The following is a 7,848-nucleotide window of genomic DNA, read 5'->3' as shown; positions in this document are numbered from 1 at the left end:
TAAGTTATTTTTGGTTGCATACCAAGTTCCTTAGCCTTTCGGAATATCATATTCCAGGCCCTTCGATCTTTTAATGTGGATGCTGCCAGATCCTGGGTGATCCTTATTGTGGCTCCTTGATACTTGAATTGGGTTTTTCTAGCCACTTGCAATATTTTTTCCTTCATCTGAGGGTTCTGGCATTTGGCCACTATATTCCTTGGTGTTTTGATTTTAGGATCCCTTTCAGTGGGTGATCGATGAATCCTTTCAATGTTTATTTTTTCCTCTGTTCCTATGACTTCTGGGCAGTTCTCTTTGATAATTTCCTGGAAAATAGTGTCCAGGCTCTTTTTTTCATCATGTTTTTCTGGAAGTCCAATGATTCTCAGATTGTCTCTCCTGGATCTGTTTTCCAGGTCTGTTGTCTTCCCCAGAAGGTATTTCACATTTTTCTCCATTGTTTGATTTTTTTGGATTTGCTTGACTGATTCTTCTTGTCTCCTCGAGTCATTCAATTCCACTTGTTCAAGTCTGATTTTCAGTGAAGTATTCTCTTCACTCACTTTTTAAAAATCTTTTTCTAATTGTCCAATTGAGTTCTTTTGTTCTGTGGAATTTTTTTCCATTTCGCCAATTTTGTTTTCCAGTTCACCAATCCTATTTTTCAAGGATTTTACTTCTTTATCCACTCTCTCTTTAACTTTCTCCAGGCTCTTTTGCCAAGCCTCCCTCTCCTTTTCCCAAGCCTCCCTCTCCTTTTCCCAAGCCTCCCTCTCCTTTTGCCAAGCCTCACTCTGCTTTCCCCATTTTTCTTCTAGCTCCCTTGTGAGAGCCTTTTTAATCACTTGTATGAGGTTCATCTGTGTTGAGGAACAGATGATCTCCTCTTTTGGGGATTCACCTGGGGACTGCCTGTTTTTAGTCTCCTCAGGATTTAGAGTCTGCTCTCTATCTGTGTAGAAGCTGTCAAGGGTTAAAGTCCTCTTCAGCTTCTTGCTCATTCTGTCTATTAATCAGAGACAAACTACCAAAGAAAAACAGAAAAAACTGGAGTCTTTCTTTGGGGGAGGGGTTGGGTATGTTATCGAGCTTCCTCTACAGACTGCAGGAGGCAGCAGTGAGGCACTAGCTGGACTGTGTTGCGCGTGTGCTCTGAGATCCCAAAGCGTGCTGAGTCACTGTGGGGGTTGGGGGGGCGGCCAGGTCCCGAGAGACTCCAGCTGTTTGGGGTTGTATTCTTCAGCCCCGGTGTTTTTAGCTTCTCTGCTGGGCTGCTGACTTGCTACTGGAGCAAAGTATCCAAACCTGTAGCGAAGTTCTCCCCGCAGAGACGGCTGCGATCACTCCCCACCCCCTCTCCAGTCTGCTCTTGTGCTCTCACTGCCGCTGCCCTCAGCCTGCGCCCGATCCAAAACCGTCCCAGCCCTCAAGTAAAGACAGACCTTTCTTGGCGGATCTCAAGGATGGCTTCTCTTGGTAACTATATGTGGGTTTTTTTCAGTCAAGCATTGATTCAGAGGCTTGTAATGAAGTGGATAGTGAGAGAAAGCGTGGAGCTTATGCAGCTGTGAGCCTCCTCTCCGCCATCTTAACCGGAATCCTCATCCATATTGTTAACTTTCCCTCTAAGGCAACCATGGTGTAAGGTAAAGAACATTTGCTTTGGAGCCAGAGGACCAGAGTTCACCTCCCAGTTCTCTGCTTTTTCCTGCCCATGGGACTATGGGACAGGTATTTCACCTCTCTGGATTTTGGTTTATCCAACTGTGAAAAAGGAGTCAGATGAGTTTACTTCAAAGGTCCTTTGCAACTCTAAATCTTGGATTTGATAAGCTTTGTTTCTTCTGCAGATTTTACTATTCCTTCAAACAAGTCAATGATAAAATTGTTCTGCTTTTTGAGGACCAAGGTCTCATCCCTAAAGCATATTGGAGACATTGGCATTGACCCATTAACAATTATTCTTTGGTTCTTGACATTCAACCAACTCAAAACCCTCTGTATCTGTACTGATCTCTCTCTCTCTCTCTCTCTCTCTCTCTCTCTCTCTCTCTCTCTCTCTCTCATATTTTCCATTTTATCTATAATCATAGCATGAGAAACTCTTAAGTACTCTGAAATCTAAGTAGACTTCTTCTGCAACATCCAGGGCTCAACCAGTCAAAAAAGGAAATGAGGTTGGTATGGAATATTCTGTTCTTAACAAAGTCATGCTGGCTTGTAGTGATCATGGTTTCATTTTCTAACTGTTCATGGACCATCCCTTTAATAACATTACACACTGCCTTACAATTTGCAGAATCTGTCTCCTTTCCTTTTTTTCCCTTTAAAATTGGTGCGACATTTCTGCTGTTTCCAGGCCTGTAGCTCCCCTCTTGTTCTCTAGAGTTACAACTTCAAGTCCTTTTAGGAATTGTAATGCATCTTGGTTTAGTGATTTGAATTCATCCAGGACAGGTAGGTAATGTCATCTCTTCAATTTTCTACTGTTTCCACTATTTGCTCAGCACTTCCTCCCTTTCGTACTCCATTCTCTTGACGTAATTGGTTTATTCTCTTAATTTATCAGATTTTTTTTCTGGAATAGTCGTCAAGGGAATCTCACCACAAAGAATACAGTAATGTTTTGTTTTTTTTTTTTTTTAGAGATACTTAATGAGTTAGAAACTGATGAGAGCTCTCAGATCCTCCACTTGGGCTCTCTATAACTTATAAGAGAATTAAGGAAGACACGAAATGCCTCATTTCCTTTCTCTGGATCTGCCACGCAAGAATGCCGAGTTCTTTTAGCATTGTCTCAATTGTGAGCATATAAATTGTAAGTTAGTTCGGGCTGTGTTGGTAGCAGAGCCTAAAATTCTATTATATTCTGAGTAGAATTGCATTGCCTCTTGCTACATCCCACATCCAAGAAATTTAAGTGTTCAGGCAAGGAGAGGTGGGCCCCAGGCAACAGTGTTTATAATGTCTCGTGTAGCGAGAGTGTGTGTGGGTAGTGCATTTGTTTCCTTTCCTTCCCTCAGTTGATCTACTCACAGAAAGTAAGGGGGAGGTAAAAGAAGTAAGAAGGTATTAAATATGCTAATGGAATCCCAAGATGTATCTATAACCTGTCAGTCCTTTAGGAAAAGTGAAAAGACTCAGAATAAATTGGAAGTGCCCTAGTAACTAGGGAAAAAAATTGGCCACACCCTAGGTGGACCTTCAAATATAAATCAGTCAGCCTTGAGCAGAGATTTATGAAAGGCTATATTCAAGCAAGAAAATCACTTCAAGGAGTGAGACCTCTGGTTAACATGGAAGAAACTTGACTATGGATTCAAGAGAAAACTAGCCCCATTAACTAAAGATTGAGAAGATTCAGGAAACTCACATGAGCAACACCCCTAGCAGGGATGCTGTGCCCCTGAGAAGTATAAGGACACCACTAAAAGAGAAAGGACAACGATTCTTTTTGTACAGCAAAATAACTGTTAGGCCATGTATGATTATACTGTATTTAATTTATACTTTAACATATTTAACACATATTGGTCAACCTGCCATCAGGGGGAGGGGATGGGGGGGAAGGAGGGGAAAAATTGGAACAAAAAGTTTGGCAATTGTCAATACTGTAAAATTACCCATGCATATAACTTGTAAATAAAAAGCTATAATAAAAAAAAGAGGAAAAAGGACAAGAGACAGAGCCAAGATGGTGGAGAGAAACCAGGAAATTGCTTGAGTACTCCTCAGTTTCCCTTGGAAACAACATCAAATCAAGCCTCTAAATGGAGTTTAGAGCAGCTGGACCCACAAAAAGGCAGAGAAAAACAATTTTTCAGCTTAAGATAACTTGGAAGGACTTCTGGGAGGTTCTGCCTCACTTGGATGAAAGGGGAGCACAGTCCAGGGCAAGCCAGCAGGAGGCTCTTAGTTACAGCACAGATCAGCCCTTCGGTCCTGGCCATCAGGCTGGTGGTGCAGCATTCCAGTTGTCAGTTCTCCAGCTTCAGAACCCAGGCTCAATTAGGCTAAGCTACCCTCGCTCAGTGGCCAAGCCCCAAGCACCTGAGGCCCTAGCATGGAAAACCGGTTAACCAGGCCCTTGGCCCCTACCATAAGAAACTTGGGATAGTACCTTCCATGCCTCAGGAGCAGAGCTCAATTTTTTCAAATGAGCAAAAAACCAAAAAGAGCCCTGACCACAGAAAGCTACTATGGCAACAGGGAAGATCAAAATGCAAACTCAAAAGAGGATAACAATGGCAAAAGCCTATATGTGAAGTCTTAAAGGAGAATATAAATTGGTCTGACACCCCCCCCCCCAAATCCTCTTGGATGAGCTCAAAAACTATTTTAAAAGTCAAGTAAGAGAGGTAGAAGAAAAATTGGGAAAAGAATTATACAGAGGAATTATGAAAAAAGAGTCAACTTAGAATAAGAAACACAAAAATTGGCTGAAGAAAACTCCTTAAAAAAGAGAATTGGCCAAATGGGGGGGATCCCTCTGAAGAAAGCAGCTCCTTTTAAAGTAGAGTTTGCCAAGTAGAAAAGGAGGTACAAAAGCTAAAAGAAGAAAATAATTCCTTAAAAATTTGAATTGGGCAAGTGACAGCTAATGACTCTATGAGACATCAAGAATCAGTCAAACAAAATCAAAAGAATGAAAATATAAAATACCTCATTAGAAAAAAAAAACTGATCTGGAAAATAGATCCAGGAGAGATAATTTAAAAGTTATTGGATTCCCTGAAAGCCATGATCAAAAAAAAAAATACCTGGACAGCATCTTTCAAGAAATTATCAAGGAAAACTGCCCTGATATCCTAGAACCAGAGAGTAAAATAGTCATTGAAATAATTCACTCATTACCTCCTAAAAGATATCCCAAAATGAACACTCTGAGGAATGTTATAACCAAATTCCAAAATTATCAAGTCAAGGAAAGACTACTGCAAACAGTAAAAAGAAGCAATTCAAATATCAAGAAGCCACTGACTGCCAGGATTATAAAGAACTTAGCAGCTTTTACATTAAAGGATCAGAGAGCTTGCGATATGATATTCTGAAATGCAAAAGAGCTTGGATTACAACCAATTATCAACTATCCAGTAAAACTGAGCATAGTCTTCAGGGGAAAAGATGGATATTCAATGAAATAGGGGATTTTCAAACTTTCCTGATGAAAAGACCAGAGCTGAACAGAAAATTCCATCTTCAAATACAGGACTCAAGAAAAACATAAAAAAAGAGGAAAAGAAAAAAAGAAACACATTCAGTAAGATTAAACTGTTTACATTCCTACATGGGAAGATGATTCTTGTCACTAGATTTCTATATTAGGGCAGTTAGAGGGAGTATACAAAGAAAGTATAAGGTATAAGTTGACTTTGAAATGATGATGTAAAGTAAATTAAGGGGGGAGAAAGAATTGTGTTGGGAAAAGAGGAGAGGAAGAGGTGGAATAGGGTAAATTACATCACATGAATGGGGGCAAAAGACGTAGGGAAAAAATACACAGGGAAAAAACCTTACTCTCATCAGATTTTGCTCAAAGAGGAAATGACATATATAGTTGAGTATAGAAATTGATCTTACCATATAGTAAAGTAGGAAGGGAGAGGGGAAAGAAAAGGGAAGGAGAGGTAGGTGGAAGGGAGGGCAGAAGTAGGAGGATAAAGGGGAAAAAAGAGGGTGATACAAGGTAAGATAGAATGAGGGAGGTAGGGGTCAGAAGCAAAACACTAGTGAGAAGGGACAGGATGAAAAAAAAAGAGAAGATTGTAAATGGTAAAATCAGGATGGAGAGAAATAGAGTTTGTAATTGTAACCATGAATGTGAATGGGATGAACTCTCCCATTAAACGGAAGCAGATAGCAGAGTGGATTACAAACTGGAATCCTAGGAACACATTTGAAGCAGGCTGATAGAGGAAAAGTGAAAGACTGAAGCAGAATATATTATGCTTCAACTGAAATAAAAAAAAGACAGGGGTATCAATTCTGGTCAGAGACAAAGCAAAAGCAAAATAGACGTAATTATAACAGATAAGGAGGAAAATTGTATGTTGCTAAAAGGTACAATAGACAATGAAGTAAGATCAGTGCTAAACACATGGCGCCAAGTAGTACAGCATCCAAATTCTTAGCCAAATTAAGTGAGTTCTAGGAAGAAGAGAAAGGACAGTGGGACTCTGCTGTACCAGAGGTGTGAATTGCCTTAGCCTTATGGGCTCCTTGACCGTGTGCCTCATTGCTAATGTACTTCAATTTTGTGGTCACTCTCCCTCTATTGTTGTGTATTGTGGGAGAACACATCTGTGATATGAGGTGAGGTGGAAATGGGAATAAAACTACTGTTCTTTTTATACTGTTAGTAAATGCCTTTTGTTTGAGTTAAATCTGTATCCTGACTGACTATCAAAGCTGAGCTCATTAGTTGAGACATCTGGGCTGTATAGTTTCAGGAGTGCAAATCCAAAAGGTACTCTTGAACCTGGAGTCATATTTGCATCTTCAAGGGAGTACAAATTGGATGAATAGACCAAAATAGGTGCTGTGCATAGATTCATACTTGGAAGGGGTCTTAAAGGTAATAGAACTCAACCACCTCATTTTACAGATAAGGAAACAGGCTTAAAAAGGGTAAGGATCTTGCTCAAAGTCATATGGCCAATAAGTAGCCAATGTGCAGTTTGAACCTTGGTCCTCCTACTCCAAATCTAGAACTCCTTACATTGTTATATAGCTATTTCCTTCGACAGATATTTACATGGCATGGTCTTAAGGGCCTTCATTTGAGTTGCCTACTTTAGAAGGCTTTCAGGTTTTAATTGTCCTCAAAATGTGGTACCCAGAATCCCAAATATATCTGTGAAGGTGCCACTTAGAGCCTGTGATTGTGATAAGGTGGGGATGACTGACAGTTTCATTGCTTATCTCAGAGAGTAATTGTACTTTAACAGGGCTCAGCATCTTAAGCTAAGGAGATGAAACCCTCTGAATTTTTCTTTAGGCAGCTGGGGGTTTAGGAACACCAGCATTAAAATTCAGATGAAGACATTTCCTAGCTAGCCACTGATCCTCTCTCTGCGTTAGGTTCCTGACCTGTAAAATGAGGACCATAATAGTCCTCATTATGAGGATCAAACCAGATTTATAAAGTGATTAGCACAGTACCTGGCACAACTTACTTCAAGTCCTTCCGGTCAGACAGCAGCCAATGTATTTATTATGTCTTCAGGAACAGTCAGAGTAGGCCTTATTCAGAAGTGCCCATTGCCTGAAGGCAAGCTGTCTTAGCCTTGCCCAACTAAGTGTAGGTTGCGGAATAACAATGTGGATTGTAAAATCAAGAAGAAACTTTGCTGGAAAATGCTGGTGCTTTGAAAAATTGTTAACCCGAAAGAACACTGGGAAACGAATGTAAACTATTTGCATTTTTGTTTTTCTTCCCGGGTTATTTTTACCTTCTGAATCCAATTCTCCCTGTGCAACAAGAAAACTGTTCGATTCTGCAAACATATATTGTATCTAGGATATACTGCAACATATTTAACATATATAGGACTGCTTGCCATCTAGGGGAGGGGGTGGAAGGAGGGAGGGGAAAAATCGGAACAGAAGCGAGTGCAAGGGATAATGTTGTAAAAAATTACCCTGGCACGGGTTCTGTCAATAAAAAGTTATTATAAAATAAAATAAAATAAAATTGAAAAAAAAAGAAAGAAAAATTGTTAACCCGTGTGGGCTATGGCCAGAGTTCTTAATGACCCCATCTCCACAAAAAATCTGGCATTGTGTCAGTTGGCTTTGGAAGTGTACTTTTCTTAATAGAGGGGCATCGTGTATGTGGGAAGGCTATTGCTACATCTAAGTGATGTT

The sequence above is a fragment of the Antechinus flavipes genome, chromosome X (genome assembly GCF_016432865.1).
Source record: "Antechinus flavipes isolate AdamAnt ecotype Samford, QLD, Australia chromosome X, AdamAnt_v2, whole genome shotgun sequence".
Lineage (NCBI taxonomy): Eukaryota > Metazoa > Chordata > Mammalia > Dasyuromorphia > Dasyuridae > Antechinus > Antechinus flavipes.
The sequence above is the reverse complement of the archived record's forward strand: the minus strand, read 5'-3'. Positions refer to the sequence as shown.